This window comes from Mesoplodon densirostris (genome assembly GCF_025265405.1).
Source record: "Mesoplodon densirostris isolate mMesDen1 chromosome Y unlocalized genomic scaffold, mMesDen1 primary haplotype SUPER_Y_unloc_2, whole genome shotgun sequence".
In the NCBI taxonomy this organism is placed as follows: domain Eukaryota; kingdom Metazoa; phylum Chordata; class Mammalia; order Artiodactyla; family Ziphiidae; genus Mesoplodon; species Mesoplodon densirostris.
In genome coordinates, this window is record NW_026778237.1 from 1,471,191 (window position 1) to 1,490,494 (window position 19,304).

General features: G+C 34.5%; 1 protein-coding gene and 1 pseudogene across 13 annotated transcripts in view; one reads left to right on the forward strand and one right to left on the reverse strand.

Annotated features, from left to right (window-relative positions):
- LOC132483040 (centrosomal protein of 78 kDa-like) overlaps window positions 1–19,304 on the forward strand; it is a 360,457-nt pseudogene that overhangs the window by 244,216 nt on the left and 96,937 nt on the right.
- The window catches only part of LOC132483004 (ferritin light chain-like), a 68,402-nt gene that overhangs the window by 37,349 nt on the left and 11,749 nt on the right, over window positions 1–19,304 (reverse strand). For 8 of the 13 annotated variants that reach the window (XR_009531043.1, XR_009531041.1, XR_009531039.1 and 5 more), the window contains exons 2-3: window positions 13,861–14,112; window positions 4,278–4,499 (exon numbers count right to left, since the gene is read on the reverse strand). The exons of 3 other annotated variants lie outside the window; for them this stretch is intronic. The gene's annotated coding sequence lies outside the window, so the exon portion shown is untranslated. Of the gene's footprint in view, window positions 1–2,671; window positions 2,761–4,277; window positions 4,500–13,860; window positions 14,113–19,304 lie in introns of all 13 variants that reach the window. 2 more of the 13 variants (XR_009531034.1, XR_009531038.1) reach the window with 2 other exon arrangements.

Genomic DNA, 19,304 nt, shown 5'->3' on the forward strand with positions numbered 1-19,304 from the left:
TATGGAATGTGAATTTTGATTTCTCATCTTCAAACTTGCCTTTAAGTACATTTCTACCCTTATTTTTCTTCCGTCTGGAAGATAAGTTTTCAAGAGAAAATTTGTTTCCACAAATATTGACCGTCTTCATATTAGGAATAATTCTAATGCAACTACTTTGTATTTGGAAATGTGCCACTGTGTTTAGGAAGGCTGAACACATACTTTTGGGTAAGTTCAAAAAAGATTACTCCAATGATTCAACCAAATATATTTCAAGCATATTGATAAGAATTTTCAAACTAATTGTGTGTGATAGCCATCAATTAAAGACATAAGATGAATGTCTGCTATTTTAAAACATAATTAAGCCAAGGAAAGACTGTGCATAACTAGCATGTTCTGTAAAGATAATTGGCTCATTAACTAAATTCTAAGAGCCCATTCACATTTCTAGATTTTAATTGAAGAATGGATGGAAATAGTAAGGTGAGCTCATTGCCCAATACACATAAGCAGGTGACAATTTTAATTTCTGCAGAAATGCCAATATTGTATGAAATCTTATTAATAATGTGATGGAATACAGTGAATCATGCTGTGAAAGAAGCACATATTTGACTGTTGTACGTGTTCACACACACACATACACACAAACACACTGATACACACACATTTCTTTTCTCTCCTCTCTATTCTCATTTCAGTCCCATTTTTCCTTTTCTTAGATAACTGGTATCATGAATTGAATATAAATACTTTGAATACATGCTTGAATTTTTTACTATATGCAAATGAATCCATGAAAAATACATGATTGCTTTGAATTTTAAAAATTTGTATACATGTCATCATGCCAAATATGTAATCTTGAAAATCATTTATCATGTATATAATTAATTATTTTGAGTGAAGTATGGCACTGCATCTTAAAAATAGTTTATATATGTCTTTTGTAAGCAGCATAAACTGGAATTTTTAAATTTATTTTTATTGTCTCTGTGATCAAATGTATTGTGATTATTGATCTATTTCTTCTTTATTTTTTCATGTTTTATCCCTCCCGGTACTAACTTCGTTTAAACACATTTTTCATTCTCTTTTTATGGTCTACCTTTTTATGAATCATATATGAAGTATTCATTTTTAGTGTTTTCTGAAAAATTCGACATATATTTCTAACTTTAAAAAGTCGAAAACTAATTATCTCATCTTCCTCCTAAGCGGTTCATGGACCCCTCAAATTTTAAATCAGATCTCCAGTATTTCAGTATATTATCTAGTGTTTTAGTTTTACTTTGTACATACCCCCATTGGCTATTATTTTTTACACCCAACCGTTATTCAGATTCATTCCAACATTACAAATTTCTTTGCTGGTCACTGCTCAGTGCACCCTCCTACTTCTTTTTATGCTTATTTTCTTTCTTACTGAAGAACATTCTTTGTACAATGGTCTCCAATCTTGCCTAAAACACACGAGAATTATGTGAGAAGTTTTTAAAGCTCCCATTATTGAAACACCACCTAGATCACTTTGGTTAAAAAAAAAAAATATCTCCAAGTATTGGCTTCAGGCATCAGAATATTTTTTAATGCCTTCAGACAATTCCAATAGCTGCTGCTACTGCTTTAGTCATTTTTTGTTGTTGTTGTTACAGTTTGTGGGTGGTAATTCCTCTTTGTCTATGAATGAAAATTTCTTTACTTCTCGTTCTTGAGTAGTTTTTTAAAATGAGGTATAGAATTTTAATTTGGATAGCTATATGTCCTCAGTACTTTGAAGACATTATTCTATTGTTTTCCAGCATCTACCTGTTTTCTGATAAGACAACAGCATCTACCTGTTTTCTGATAAGACAACAGATATTTAAAGCCAGCCCTCAAAAACAAGGCTTATTATTTCCAGGGCCCCCTTGAATTTCTTGGTTTCAACTACTCCTCACTACTCTAATGTTGAATTTGTTTTTTCCCCTTAAATCCTGAGACTGGGGAACCCCCCCCCCTTTTTTGTAAGCTTGTTCATTTGCTTTTTATGTGTTGCTACATGTAAAAGCAACATATAAAAGAAAACACAAGTATAACAAACTGTGTGTTCAGATTGGAAGAAAGGATTCTCAGTATCAGTTCAGCCTATCCTATTGACTGAAAGCATTTACCTTGTTTCTTTTACAACTAACTTGAATATTATGAGTCTTACATCTAATATACAGTACTCCTCACCCGTCTTGGAATGTCTATGCTCAATAAGGACATTAGTTGATTTGTCACTAATATTGCTTTTCCTACATGTAAGTGCATTCAGAGTTCTATCCTGTCCCATATACATAGCATAATCTTATATTTTGTATCTAACTGGCATCAGTTTTCTGGGGTTTTTTTTTTTCGATTTACTTTTAAGCTTTACTTTTAGCAGGACTGTACTGAAATACTCTTACACCTTAATAGATCTAGTTGTCTGGACTTAAAATAATAGATTTTTGTATCACAGGGGCATTTGTCTTTACAGATACTGATTTCTGTTCTCTGCACATGTTTTCATGTTATATGCCCAGTGTAATATGAAGTGAGTCAATTTATTGTGTTACATGTAGTAAAGAATCCAGCAGAATAATGTTATTTAGGGTTTTTTATTATTTCTATGAATGACAACAACATCAACAATAATAGTAATAGAAAAGATAATTTCTACCTATAGCAAGTCTCAGTTTTTTCTTAAATGCAGTAGAAGGCCCTTCACACTCTATTTGTCCGCTTGGCTTCAGGTTTTCATTTTGTTGGCTAGAAGGCAGATAAAGGGGATTATGGACAGAACTGAGCCTGGTTTCTGCTAATCTCAAACTTGAATTCTTTCAAGGGTTGCAAAATATGATTCAAGTATTTCACAGGCCTGTATAACCTTTGTCATCTCTCTGGTATATGTGCCATCATGGGTGGATTTGGAACTGACATTTTATATCTCTGATCTCAACTGTATAAATATTTGTTTAGACTGACTATCAACATAGAACACAGACATTCTCTTCTGATGTATGGATGATAGAATAGTTCTTAACGGGGCCCCTATGGATGGGGCAGGCACAAACTAACAGAGGGCAATGAGGCAAATTTTCAATGAACTCAGATTTTATATTTTTCTTTAGGTAAAAGAGTGGTTGCTTCTATACCAAAAAACTATTTCTTATAATTGGGGTTACATTAAAAATATCTCATATAAACAGCCATTTATCTGAATCTATAATAGTGACTTGGTTTTCTCAAATACATTATATATGGAGTCCTTTAGACTGGAATTAAATTAATCATGGTTGTATTTTTTTTTTCTATTGACTTCCCAGCTATTTTCCCCTAGGAAAACTCTCTTAAATAATCACGAGAAATATTTTAGGCAACATTATGTAAATCATCACCCTTATTAGATGAATTAATATTCTTGAAGTTATAGCTCATTTCATGGAAATCAGATTAATCTGATGTTATGGGCACTGTCATTTATCAGTAAGTTATTTGTTAATATGCTCAGTATGTGACATAAAATATGTAATTTTAATAAGGGAATGGATCACCTCAAATAATTTAGCAAATCTTGAAAATGATAAGGATTAAAATTGTGGATGTATAAAGGACACAGAAGCTTGGAGAACTTTAAAAACATCTATTTCTCTCCTGTTTCCCTCAGACAAGGAAATGAAGGCTGACACTTTAGCATGGTTTGGAAATCCTTCTAAAAATTATCTGACTTTCTCTTTGAATTAACAAGTAATTTAAAGTTTTAAGAACTGCAGAACTGATCACATGAATTACCATAATTTAGTCAAGAATTTTTTTGAATATCCACTTTTGACAAACATTGTACATATATGTACCAGGCTGTAGAGATGAATAAAATCATCCTTAGTCTCAAATAACTGAAAGAAAAATCCCCCAATATTAGTGATTACTCAGGAATTAAGGAAGATGCTATGAGAACATTTTTATAATGTGAAATATATTAAGTTAAATAAAATATTTTGCTTTTGAGATTAGAATGCCTTGTTTTTGTTCTAAGGATACTGATGATAGATAGTGCTTGTATTTTGCAGAAGTTTTATGGGAGCAAAATAAAAACTTGGTAATGTAATATAAATTTGGTCCCCCAAGGCGATTTTTATTGTTATTTCTATTGGTGTTGTTAATGAGAGAAATTTCTGTGAGCTATCAGAAAAGAAAATGTGGATATCAATATCTAATCAAAAAGAAGGACAAAATAATGGATAATTAGAGAATATATATAACCAATAAATTAAAAATATACTCACATGCTAAGGAAGCACAGTGGTGGAAGTTTTGCTCATCATAAAGCTTTAACAGTGACTAGAAGTTATCTTGGTGTCTTGGGTGTGGGAAGATATGCTAACAACCAGTGATAGATCCGTTGTAAAATTTGGAACTGTTTCTTTGGTATTAAATTTCACTTAAGACCTGTGCTTCTGGACAGGATGGAGTAATAGGAACTGGATTTACTCTCCTGGCTTAAACTGCTAAAAGTAAAAATATATATATATTAAACAATAATTTTAGACATTGAAAAACAAACAGCATAAGGCAACGGTTGTATAAAGCTGTTAATTATAATGATAACCCATAAAAACCAGTGGCATAATGTTTTGTGTAATACAGTTAAATGTTGGTGTTTGAACAAGTCCCTGGTCACCTGTAAAAAATAAAGGTGGATTCTCTTTTCATATTTATTAACAAAATGAATTTCATAGGGATGCAGTATTTAAACATGTTAAAATAGTACAATTACTAGAAGAAAACATTTTTGTTTTATTTAATAAAAGTTAATTTTTTTATATTTTTATGTGTTGCATTTATTGCTTTAAGATTATACAAATATGTTTTGATATAAGTTAATACATGCAGCATCAACTAGCGTATTCAATACACAGACTATTCAATGGGTATAGCCTTAGTAGTGGGACAAAATTAGCCATAGACTAACTTGTTTCAGTTGCGGCCTAATAAGGCTTACAAGGAAGCCTCAAAATGATCAAACTATTTCTTAACTACCTCTTTGAGCAAAGTTACAAATCTTTAAAAAAATAATACAACAACGCCCTGCAACCAGTAAAGTAAAATTCACAATATCTGACATGCAATCTAGAATTACCAGGGATGCAAAGACAAAGGAAAATATAACCCATAACAAGGAGAAAAATTAATTAATGAAAACAGACTGAAAATGGTACAATCAGTAGACAAAGACATTCAAACAGTTATTATAATTAAGTTTCATAGGTTCAAAAAGGTTAAAGGAAAGCATCAACATCTTAAATAGACATATAGAGGATATAAAAATAACCCAAATTGAGTTCCTAGAGATGAAAAATATAGTTTCTGAGATGAAAAATAAACTGGATGGGACTAAAAGAGATGAGGCAATGCAGAAGCAAAGAGTGACCTCCCTGCAAAAGCAAAATTTTGTTATTATAATATAATCTGTCCCACTGAGTAGTCCAAATATAAAGTCTGAAATGAAAAATGCCAGCTTGGTCACCTTTTTTCATTTCAAATTTGCTTTACCCTTTCTGGTTTGTGCTTCCAAAAATAATTAAAGTATAAAATAATGAAAATTGTATTCAATGGTATTAAAATTAAGCATCTATCCATCTTATGGATTGCCCTGCATAATGCAAATATCTAAAATCTAAATATTATGTGTATATATACATATATGTATATATATATATATATATGTATATATATCTCACTAGCAGAATGAAAAGAAGATATGAAAGTACAACACAAGTTGTGGAGGAATATAGTAAAGAAAACTAAAATTATAGTATTTTTGTTTTTAGATATAGTTGCTCTACGCAGTGGAAAAATGATATGCGGATTAGCATATTTTATTTTCTGAGAAGCATGAATCAATTTAAAAGGCGAAAGGGCAGATTAATTTGAAGAATGATTAATTTAAATACATTATCAGTCTTCAATTTTTTTTGTTACTGACAACATCCCCTTTAGGATTTTCAAAACGCTGAAAGGTGGGATTCCAAGATTTTTAGTTGCTATTGAAGCAATTATTAGCAAATCCTTTCTTCTAATCTCATTACAGAAAATAAAGCCCTTTGTGCCCAGAGAACTCCCATTAGAACAGATAGCTACTGGGAAGCAGCCACATAGCACAGGGAGATCAGCTGGGTGCTTTGTGACCACCTAGAGGGGTGGGATAGGGAGGGTGGGAGGGAGGGAGACGCAAGAGGGAAGTGATATGGGAACATGTGTATATGTATAAACTGATTCACTTTGTTATAAAGCAGAAACTAACACACCATTGTAAAGCAATTATACCCCAATAAAGATGTTAAGAAAAACAGAAAAAGGAACTGCATTTCGGAGCAGCTCAGAACATAGGGTGTACCACTCTGGAGCTATCCCACATTTCCTGTGTCTTATTAAATATTGTGTATATATGCTATATATTTATATCTCCATCTAAATATACATCTATATCTCCTAAAATACTGTCTCACATATAATGAAGTCACAGTTTCCAGTTAGTTGTTCTGGAAGTCATTAGACAAAATATAGTCTCATTTATTTAAAAAATGTGAAATGAGAGAAATGTACGAAAAACTTGATCCATCTTCTGACTGAATTTGTAGTATTAGTACCTTCAGAAGAGGAAATAATTAATTTATTGTAAATTATTTTATTCCTCATTTATTAGAGAGGAAATTTATAAACTGAATCTGTTAGGGCTTAAAGGGTTTTTTTCCAGAAGATAATATCTGTGGTTCTCACCTTACACTAAGCAGTATATCACTAGTGAACAACCAGACAAATATGTACATTATTAAGTTATTTTATTTTCACCTGGCTTTTTAATACTATCATCTGATATACATCATATTAATTGACACTGCAATTTCTTCCTTGATTTGTATTATTTTTTCTACAAACACTTTGCATTCCAACTTCCACGTATCTGATTTACTCATCCATGTGATGGTCTTCATCTTCAGACATCTTGCTGTCTGGGCTGTTCAACCCTGTGACAGTAAAAGCACACTCACTAGGGACTAGGAGTTTGAGAAGGCCTTAGAAAATTGTGTGACCCCTGAAAAAAACGGCTCCAGAATATGAAAAAAAATCTGCAAAATTGAGATAATTAATATGTGTAATTAATATTTTCAACTAATATGACTACAACAGCAATGTTACTCAGCTTTCATATAGTTATCTATAAATTATATTGGATATGTGACTTGGGCACATTTTAATGCATCTGATAACATTTAGGGTAAAGCTTCTAAAAGGGCAATTGCCTAGGACTGAGGAAGGTTTAAAAATGGCCCTGCACAGAATGAACTAGAAGTGACTTCAATGGGAGACTGAGGCAGAGATGCTGGACCCGGAGAGTGACAGAGCAGGCGTACACTGGAGAGAGCTTTCCTCTACAGGAGAGCCAAGGATTTGTTACTTATTGAGTGGGGAGCATGAAGGTAGGGGACCCTACAATGAGAATCCTAGGATAGCTCCTAGATTTCTAACTTGGATAAATGACAGGACGGTACTCTTTGGTGATTACTAAAGGAACAGCAACAGCAGCAGAAGTCTAAGAATGGAACTTTAACGTATCACAATGCCACCTTTAAAGTAAATTTGGCATTCTTCTCCTTTTTGAATGAATGAAAATGCATTAATTAAAGACATACACATTCACACACCTGGTAATATCTGCTCTTCTGCAATCATGTGTTTTCTGTATAGTGTCTAAATATCTATTCCAGTTGAAGTAGTGCTTAAACACTTCAATATGCCTCTTTTCAGCCAAAAAGAAAAACTGTCTATGACTGTTTCAACATATTTTAAATATATGTATAATCATTGCCAACTTATCTGCTTTGCAGATACTAGTTTCCTATACAATATTTAATATCTCCCTTTATTGAAAATGTCACTGCTCAGTATTATGATTGTTTTTCATTTTTATTTTATGTCTGAATGTTAGAATTATTGATTAATCTCTTTATTAATGGAATGATCTCAGCACAATGTTAAATACTCTTCTTCTCTACCATTATTATACGTTATTTTAAAGACTTTCCATACAGTTGCTTTAAATGCGATTTTCAAGGCTTTTTGAAGCAGTAGGATAGGCTCCAGTGAGTAACAGAAATGCTGAAGAACAACAATATGAATTAAACAAATTTAAGTAGTTAAGAAAGCACTAATCTAGTCATCGAGAAATATATACTAATATTTACATAGTATGAATATCTAAATCAATAGTTTCAAAATGAGATAACCTACTGAACAAAATATCTTAAAATGTGAATTAAAAGATGTTGTAAAATCTCTATATGATTAAAATAAAAATTTTTATAATCTTGGAATATAAATAATAAGTGCATTTTTGTCTGGGAGAAAAGTTGTTATCTGGGAAACCTCAAGACATTTTGTAGATTATCGAAATCACTTTACTATCAATCTTGAGCATTTCTCCTATCAACTCTATAACTAGTATTGGAAATTAGCATTATGACTCTATTTCACTATCAGGAACATTGAAGAAACTATTTCAAGTGCTAAACATTGGTTTTAACAAATAAAAAACAATTCATCTGAAGAAGATGTTACAATGAACTGAGGAATTAAAAGATCTCAAAGTAGAGAAATTTCACTGACTGCAGTATAAACAACTTGAGAGTAGACAGTATCTGTTTTTCCTGTTTGCCCTCCAAATTTTGGAACAGTGTTATATGCACGGTGCAGGGTAATAAGCAAATATTTAACAAATGAAAAGTACTGAATTCATTACCTTGTGGTACAAATTAGGATTTCTTTTGTACTAACTAGAAGATTTTAATTTCAGCATTATGAATTATTAATGTCTTTATCTGATTCCCAGTTCTGTGTCAACCAAACTTATTTGAGTGATAATTAGAGGACTTCATGTTTATCCTATCTTATAGGATTTCACTTTTGCATATCTGTTAATTCATAATTTTGATGTTTTTATAGCACAACCAAAGACTATAAAAACACAAAGAGCAAGCACTTGCCAAAGAACTCTAAATAAAACAGGTCTCAGGGGCTTCCCTGGTGGCGCAGTGGTTGAAAGTCCGCCTGACGATGCAGGGGACGTGGGTTCGTGCCCCAGGTCTGGGAAGATCCCACATGCCGCGGAGCGGCTGGGCCCGTGAGCCATGGCCGCTGGGCCTGTGCGTCCGGAGCCTGTGCTCTGCAACGGGAGAGGCCACAACAGTGAGAGGCCCACATACCGCAAAAAAAAACAGGTCTCAGATATGAAATTAGAGCCATGCTTGGTTATACTTCTAAGTGCTTCATCTAAAGAGAGACCTGCAACACTGCTGCATGAATTAATCACCTAGGGTGACTTTTAAACCTACCAACAGCTGGCCCCTCTATCATATCTGATTTTATTCAATAGTCTAAATGATAATAATTTTTTGATCAAGAACTTTATTTTACTGGTTGTAAAGGTGCGTGCATGCAGGCGCACACAATCCCCAGTGCTTTTAAAAATTGTGGGACAGAATTAATCATAACTATTGAGCTTAAATGTCATTTATCAACTTACTAAAGTGCAAGCATGCAGGGAAAATAAGGTAAAGACAAGACTTTCGTTTTTCAATTTAGTTTTAAAAAGTCTTGTAGAGTTATTTACGAAATTAACACAAAATGGTGGTACCAAAAATCTTTTTGCTTTGTTTATTCCCTAGTCTGTGGCAATGTAAACAGTGGAAGTTAACCCAGAATTTAAGTTAAGGAAAGCTATATTGTATTAAGTTTAGCCAAAATTCTCTAACTTGCCATCATATTTTTTTCAAATAAATAAAATTTCTATACTCTTCCCTCTTTCTTCATCTCCCTTAAGGTATGTCAACTCTAACCGCCCCCATACACACACCTTGTTGCCTCTGACATTATCTCCTCTACTAGACGTGCTTTTGTACTTATTGCTACACAATAGTTCAACAATAAAATGTGATAAATGCAGGGAAAGGCGTTTCAAGAAAGAAGGTAAATGTCCTTACACATTTTCAACATAGAAACAGAATTTTTCAAAAATGAGTTATAAAACAGCAAAATTAAAAAAAATAGTTATAGATAAAGTTTGCAGATAATGTTGTCATCCCTCTTAAAAGAAGAGGAATGAGGCACAGAAGAAATGTAGTGTTGAGGACAATGAAAATAAGCAGTTATTGCAATCTATTTATGCTGCATTCAATGGATTCAGAAGACAGAGGCTTGAGTGCTATCATTACTTGTTTGCCATTTGATGATGGGCAAAATATTTAATTTCATTGGGTTTCTCTTTCTATGCCTCTAAAATGTGGATTCCCAGGCTAAGAAAATATTTCAAATCTTTTCTAGGTCTAAAAGTCACAGACCTTAGTGTACCCTTTATAAAGGCCACATTTTCACAAAAGATAGCATTCTTGTAAAGCACCTTTATAGAAAGAAAAAGCTATATTTAGAAAGTCCACTCAGTGTCCAGGGTTTTCTGAAGTTGTACTGCTGTTTATAACCAGGTGTAGGCCAGTAGGACAACACATTTGCTTTAATAACTGTCCAGATTTCTTGGAGTTAAAGATAAGTTTTTCATTATTCTAAGTGTTGACCTAAGAAATTATTGAAAATAAGAATTGCTCTAATTTACTTCTTGAACTGCCCAGTTCTTACATGGCCTGACATGAAAGGTGATTTAAAAGATTGCATTTAAGTTTGGACATATAGCCTTCATCCTGCTGTTTCATCACAGACCTCTTTACAGGAGAAACACGTGCAACCATTTTGAGTTTCTGAATGGGAGTGCTCCTTATAGTATTTTCCCCTTATAAATTTCTTGCCAACTTACTCCAATTTGAATGCAGGTAGAAATTTATAAATTTCTCCAGGAACTTATTTTTATTTTTATGAATCTTACTGATTTTGTTTTAATACCGAGGACTTCATCAAATTCATAGACATTTGATAGAATAAAAAGCAAAAGCATAATTAGGAAAAATCCAAAAACCTCAAATAGAAAATAAGATGCTATGTTGTTAGTAACAGAAATTAGCACAAATAGACTGAAAAACTGACCACCATTGTAAACTGAGCTTTTAACTATGGCAGTCGCCAGGAAAAGGAGGGTTACCCGACTCAGGGGTCTTCTCCTCTTTCTTTGCCTTCTTTTAACAATCTCGAAAATTAAAGAAAGATTGAAAGGACAATAAAAATAATTTATTTCCCAAACCGTTTGAGAGTAGTTGCCAACACAATGCAATGTCTCCCCCAAATCCTCTAGTATTTCCTACAAACATATATCCAAATATAATCAGGAAAATCAGGAAATTAACACTGACACATGACCACAGAGCTCCTAATCCTCAGACCCCTTTCAAGTTTTGTCAATTATCCCCATCATGTCCTTCACAATAAAAGGATCAGCCCAGTGTCACATGTTGCATTTAGCTGTCCTGTCTCTAGTTTTTTAATCTGGAAAATTTTCTCAGGCTTCCCTTGAATTTCATGAACTAGAAAATTTTAAAGAATATGGATCAGTTATTTTGTAGGATTTAGCTGTTTGTATTTGTCTCATGATTATTCAGGATATGTGTAGTTGGCAGGAATAACACAGTGGTGAAGCTTTGTTCTTCTCACTGCTTCCTATCAAACAATTTCGGCAAACTTTTAACTTGGAGCCTTACTGGAATATCATGTTACTCATTTGATTAAGGGGTATCACCCAGTCTTCTCCATTGTAACGTTATTTTTTTCTCCTTCATTATTAATAATTTTTGTGGTAAGGCACTTTGTAATTATGTAAATATCCTGTTCCTCATCAAACATAATTTACTCAATTTAATTATTAAAATCAGTATGAACTCATAGATTCCTATTTTATTCAATTGACTATAATACGTTTCTACCATTATTTATTTTGAGGCTTAGATTGTTCAAGATTTGTCCAGTGGAAACCCCTTCAGTTTGGCTTCTATATCGTTTGATGTTTCTCAATTATTCTTTGATATCTCCCTTCTTTTTTTTTTAACATCTTTATTGGAGTATAATTGCTTTACAATGGTGTGTTAGTTTCTGCTTTATAACAAAGTGAATCAGTTATACGTGTCTCCTCATATCTCTTCCCTCTTGCATCGCTCTCCTTCCCACCCTCCCAATCCCACCTCTCTAGGTCACAAAGCACCGGACTGATCTCCGTGTGCTATGCGGCTGCTTCCCACTAGCTATCTATTTTACGTTTGCTAGTGTATATATGTCCATGCCACTCTCTCACTTTGTCACTGCTTATCCTTCCCCCTCCCCATATCCTCAAGTCCATTCTCGAGTAGGTCTGTGTCTTTATTCCTGTCTTACCCCTAGGTTCTTCATGACATTTTTTTTTTTAGATTCCATATATATGTGTTAGTATACGGTATTTGTCTTTCTCTTTCTGACTTACTTCACTCTGTATGACAGACTCTAGGTCCATCCACCTCACTACAAATAACTCAATTTCGTTTATTTTTATGGCTGATCCCTTACTTCTTGAAACAATAATATGTTCTAGGGTCATCTTATATTTTCCCTGTAGTGGTTCTAGAATCAGCCATTTCTCCAAAGAGCTTTAGTTCCTTCAGTTGGAGAGCTGTATTTAGAAACCAAGAACTGGACACTAGGTGTATTCACTGCTCTTGGGAAGTAGTGGTCCCAGGTATTCTCAATAGGCAGAGCTAGGGGATTTAGGTACATATATACATACACACATATGAAAACATATTCATAACCATTTATACATATTCACAAACACATTCATAAACACATGCAAACATATTGTCTATGTTTATTTCTTTTTTTTTTTTTTTTTTTTTTTTTTTTTGCGATATGCGGGCCTCTCACTGCTGTGGCCTCTCCCGTTGCGGAGCACAGGCTCCGGACGCGCAGGCCCAGCGGCCATGGCTCACGGGCCCAGCCGCTCCGCGGCATATGGGATCCTCCCAGACCGGGGAACGAACCCGTATCCCCTGCATCGGCAGGCGGACTCTCAACCACTTGCGCCACCAGGGAGGCCCATATGTTTATTTCTATAATGTCTCTATATTGAAAATCATGTGTTCACATTAACATCCTCAATTTCCTTTCAACACCCTTTCATTCTAGTTTTTGCCCTTTTCATATTTTAACTCCCTCTACAGATATTAAAATAACACTGATTACCATATCCTTAATATCCTTACTTATTTGATCAGTCTTCCTGTATTTAAGTAAATTCTTGTAGCTGCCACTTTCCCATCCCACCCATTTTCTCCACCTGGCACGGGTTATGACTATCTGTACAGAGTGGTTGCCAAGGCCACTTCCTCATGTGGATGCCCTTTCACACGAATCAGACTTCAGCAATCAACTCCAGGCTCCCTTATGCAGACATCCTCTCCCCTTTCTCAGACTCTGAGACCCAATGCCAAGTCATGTGGTTCCTCGAATGCCCACCTCCCCCATGCTGACAAAGGGTTATTTTACCTCACTTAATGGACTAATTTGTTCAAGAAGGGAAGGGATCACAACACTATAAAGCAGTTATACTCCAATAAAGATATTTAAAAAAAGAAGGGAAGGGACAAGGAAGGGGATGAAGACAGGGAGGTGAACAGGGATGAACAGGTTCTTCTTTTTCTAAACAATATTTGAAGAGGTCCTTCATTTAGAAGTTGCAAAGACATTATGAAGTGTCAGCTGAAGAACTGAAACAACAACATATATTTACACATCTGTATCCCTACATCTATGACACACAATGTACATCTAATTTTATAGCAACCAAAATATAATTTAACAAAACTTATGATGCTTAGCCATACACTTTAATACTCAGCAACTTACAAAAATATGCAGTGCCATTTGGCTGTTAACTATCAGTCCACGTATATGAATGGATTTGTAAAACTCCTAGCCAAGAGTGCTTGGGATAGCGTCTCTACTGCTCCTTACTGGATCCTCTTCTTCTTTTGTCACTCTTTTCAGTCATTTGTTGATTCTCGATTGTATCTCATTGGTGACTTGCATGACCATTGGTAATCATATCTGGGCAAATACCACAGCTTGGTGTCTCTCAAAGGGCTGACGGAAAACCATCTGCAACAGAATCAACTGAGGTTACTAGATAAAATTCAGGTCCACAGGCCCTGTTCTGATTTCCTGCTCAGAAGCTCTTTAGAGAGTAATGAGTATTTGGAAAATACCTTAGCTAATTCTCACACATTAACATTGAAACCATGGTGTAGTTTGCATGTCTACAATTCCTCAAAGTTCACGGTTTAAAACACATAGGTCTCACCAACTACAGTTCTTTTATTTTAGCTTCATCAATTCACATTTGTTATTTAACCAACTTGGAAATTGCTAGATGTGTGAATAGCCGCCAAAGTAAAATGTATCTATCTTTTGCAAAAATGTCTTCTACCAAATGTCTCTACAAAATGAAATGTAAATACCTTCTAAGATCTTCTTGGAGAAATCTTACAGATTTTTAAAATCTTCCAGGTTTTAGGGAATAGCAAGTGCAAAGGCCCTGATGTTGGGAAGGCCACTGCAGAAAGAAAATCTGGATGTGTGTGTGAGAGAAGAGTAGTAGTAAACGAGCTTGGAGATTAGGGCAGAAGAAATACTGAATAAAGCATGTAGGACAGGTAAAAAGTTTACTTTTTATTCTAAAGTCATGGGAACGGGTTTTGGGAAATCATGTGATATGATTTATGGTTTTTTTTTATTATTCTGGCTATTGTATTGCTTATAGACTATAAGGATTGGGGCAAGAGGGGAGGAAGCAAGGAGGTTGTGGAAGAGGCTGCCTATTGCATTAGATGAGGCAAGCAATGATGGCTTGGAGTAAGTAAACACGGCAAGAGTAAGGTGAGAGGTAGGTGGATTCAGGATGTCTTTTCAAGTTAGACTGGCAAGAATTTCTGATGGACTGGACATAGGAATTGTGGGAAAGTGAGAGTTTAAGGATGAATCTAACATTTTTGGCCTGAGCAACTGGATGAGTTATGGAGCCAGGAAAAACTGGAGTGCAGTGGATGGATCAAAGCAAAATATTTAGTTTTATTTGCTAAGTTTGAAATGTCTATTAGGCATAGATTGGAGATATTTAGTGGGAAATTGGAATTAGGAGTCTGGAGGTTAGGTGAGTGCTTAGGGCTAAAAGTATGAATTGGGGAGTCATAAGTCATCTTCCCTTAAAGTAATGGGACTAGATTAAAACTCATGAGTAGTTAAGGTAGATGGAGAGTGAAGGGGGCCAGGAATGAGCCTTAGGGCATTCTAACACACGTTGAGGGATGGGAGGCATCACCAAGGGAGACTGCCAAGGAATGGTGAGTGAGAGGGGAGAAATCTAGGAGAGGATGGTGTCCTGGTAGCCAGTGAAACAAAATATTCATTCTGGAAATTATGAGGTTCATTTCCCAAAGTTTCTTGAATTGATGATCATTTGAAACTTGGTATTTTAAAAAGAGCTTTAGCAAACAGAAAAGAGAATAATTTTCTATCATGAGTGATTGATTGCAGTAGCATGGGGAATGGAAAAGTTGTGAAAAGGGAATCAAGAATCTATGTAAAAGATAATTTTAAACAAAAGTATTCATTTAAAAAACAAGTACACAATATTTAGACATTATATTTTGTCTTTGTGTCAACAGCAGCTACAGCATGCTGTAAGTGAAAGATGAAGGATTACAGTTGAATATCAAATCAGGGAAAAAGGTGAAATAGTTGAATTCTTTGTAGATTTTTAATAGATTTCAAACCTCTATTGGTTTTGAATAATGTCATATTTCAAACATAATTTTCTAAATAATCATAACAATTTTAGAATCAGAATAAACCTTATATAACCTTATATAAAACTTATTTAAATGCACATATAGTTCATTTTTATGGGTAAAACTAGGACTCTGGTCTTCTGATGACCAGTACTATTTCTTATTGCAACACACTGTTTAAATGTATAGATGATTGAAAAAAAGAGCATACCAGTGATCTCTGAAATGTTTTACAAAATATTAAGTAATTAAAATTAGGGGAAATAAAGTTCATGAGGATTAAATTACAGGAAGAGTTTATAAGAGGGCAAACAAGTAGGAGATGTATTTCCACACAGATAAATATGAGGTTTTAGTAGAAAATGACCAAAACTGCATTTATAAGGTCATGATACTAGCTAAATGAAATAAAGACAACCATCACGTGAATAACATATAATTTTGAAGGTGAATTTTGAATATGGAGACTGATACAGGTTAACATCTGATTATAATAAAAATCAGATAGTCAGGGTAACAAGGTCTTCTTCATCCAATCACAGCTTATCAGGAATAAGGGAACCTGCTGATACTTTGGTATGTGCCATTTTAGGACAGTGAACTTGCTACAAAGAGAACACTTGACACAAGAAATAGTTTAGAAACATAAATATGATTCAAGAAATTCATGGATGGTGAAAGCTATGTTGGATTATTTCAAAAAGTTAGGGATGACTAGGTTAAGTAACTTCTCTTTTTAATAACAGAATAACTGTCACATGAAAGATCTCACTATGCCATTGACAAAGATAAAATCCCGGGACGCCATGTTTTCACAGCCTAATAGTCTAGAGATACAATGTCCAGTATACTGTCCATTAGTCACAAGTGGCTATTAAATACTTGAAATGTGGGCAAGTTTGACTTAGGAACTTAAATTTTAATTTTATTGAACTTACATTTAAAAATTTAAAAGAACATGTGACTAATGGCTGTAGTTTTTGACAGCACTAAGAAAATTTCCATTATCATGGAAAGTTCTATTGACCAGAGCTGACCCATAACCTTTTTATTTAATTTTACATTTATTCCTCTTTGCTAAGAAAATCCTCTCTTACTAAAAAACAATATTAGCAAGATGGCTAGATATAAGCTCAAGATGCAAATATCTATTGGATTTCTATAATTCAGGAACAAAGAGAGAGCTTAAAAATTATTTAAAATGGAAAAAAAAAAAGACTACCTAGGAATAAATCTAAATAAAAATGTGCAAGACATTTATGGAGAAAATAAAACCTTATTGAAAGATATTAAAGAAGTCTTAAATAAATGGAGAGGTACATCTTGTTTATGGATAGAAAAGACTCATCATAATGGTGTAAGTTTCCCCCAACTTAATTTCTATAGTCAATACAATTACAATAAAAATACTTAATAGAGGTTTTACAGGATTGCCAATTCTGAAATTTATGTGAATGGTCAAGAACAGCTCAGACACACCTAAAAAATCCATTCATTCCAAAATGGTCCTGGAAAACTTAATTATTCATAAGAAAACAAAGAAATTGGATAATACAGACAAGTCGATTGTAAGTGCATTAATGGCTTGAATATAAAACAAAGATACACTAGAACTTTCAGAAGAAAATATACTATATCTGGGTAGCATTAAACTAGGGAAGGACATTTTAAGTAGAACAAAAAGACACTAAGCTAAAAGATAAATTTGATTTCATTAAAATTGAGAGCCACTGTTTATCAAAAGACAACATTAAAAAAGTTAGAAGGGGGCCTCCCTGGTGGCGCAGTGGTTGAGAGTCCGCCTGCCGATGCAGGGGACACGGGTTCGTGCCCCGATCCCGGAGGGTCCCACATGCCGCGGAGCGGCTGGGCCCGCGAGCCATGGCCGCGGGGCCTGTGTGTCCGGAGCCTGTGCTCCGCAACGGGAGAGGCCACAGCAGTGAGAGGCCCGCGTACAGCAAAAAAAAAAAAAAAAAAAAAAAAAAAAAAAAAAAAAAAAAAAAAAAAAGTTAGAAGGTATGAAATTACTTATTTGTGTCATATATAGCTGACCAAGGATTATTTGCTTGTATTTAAAGAACAATAGAAATAAGTAAGAAAAAGATAAACAGTAGAAAAATGGACAAAAGATATTCTCTGGACTTCACAGAATAGGAAACATAGGCAACTATTAAACCAAGAAAGGATTCTCAGCCTGTCAGTAATTAGGGAAATACAAATTAAAACTGTTATGGACTGAATTGTGTTCCCTAAAATTCGTATGTTGATGCCCCATCTCCCAATGTGGCTGTTTGGAGACAGGGACTTTAAAAACATAATTATGGTTAAATGAGGTCATAATGGTGGGGCCCTAACTGATATGACTGGTGTCCTTGTAAGAAGAGGATGAGATACGAGGGATGTATACACACAGAGAAAAGGCCATGTGAGGACATAGCTAGAAAGCAGTGGTCATCTGCAAGTCAAGGAAAGAGGCCTCAGGAGGACCCAAAACTGCCAACATCTTGAGCCTGGACTTCCAGCCTCCAGAACTGTGAGAAGATAAATCTCTTGTTTTTTAAGCCACTGAATCTGAGATATTTTGCTAGGACAACCTGAGCAGACTAATACAAGGAACAAAAGACTAAAATGGCCATTCTTTTTTTTTTTTTTTTTTTTCTTTTTGCGGTATGTGGGCCTCTCACTGTTGTGGCCTCTCCCGTTGCGGAGCACAGGCTCCGGATGCGCAGGCCCAGCGGCCATGGCTCACGGGCCCAGCCGCTCCGCGGCATATGGGATCCTCCCAGACCGGGGCACGAACCCGTATCCCCTGCATCGGCAGGCGGACTCTTAACCACTTGCGCCACCAGGGAGGCCCTAAAATGGCCATTCTAACTGGTGAAGCTATAGAGCAAAAGGGCTGAAAATTGATTCCATAACTTTGGAAAACATTTTGGCATTATTTTTTAAAGTTGAATATTTGAATTCCCTACAACTCAGCAATTCTACTCTTAGTATGTCTACTCTTTTACTTATGTTAAATCTTGCACATATGTACCAGGAAACATTAAAATAAATGTTCATGGAAGTACTGTCCGTAATAGGCCCAAAACAACCCAAATATCATTAATAGAATAATAAACACATTTTCTTGTATTTACACAATAAAATATTATACAGTAGTACAAATGAATGAACACTAGTTAAAGCAAAGTGGATGAACCTTAGAAACATAATGTTGAGTAAAAAAAAGCAAGCACAGAAGACTAAAGTATGATATCAATTTTATAAATCTCAATAATAAGCAAAATCAGATAAAAATTATGTGGATGTTGAACATAAAGCCAAGATCAGAGTGATTTCTTTGGTGAAAGCAGGAAGGTGGGATCAGGGTAGAGAACAGAGAGAAGACTCAGCAGTTTTGATTCTAGTTCTTAGTTTTGGTGGTGTGTTTGCAGGAGTTTTTATTATTTCTCATAACTTACATACAATTAAATATATTCTTCTGTATATTATCTAATAATA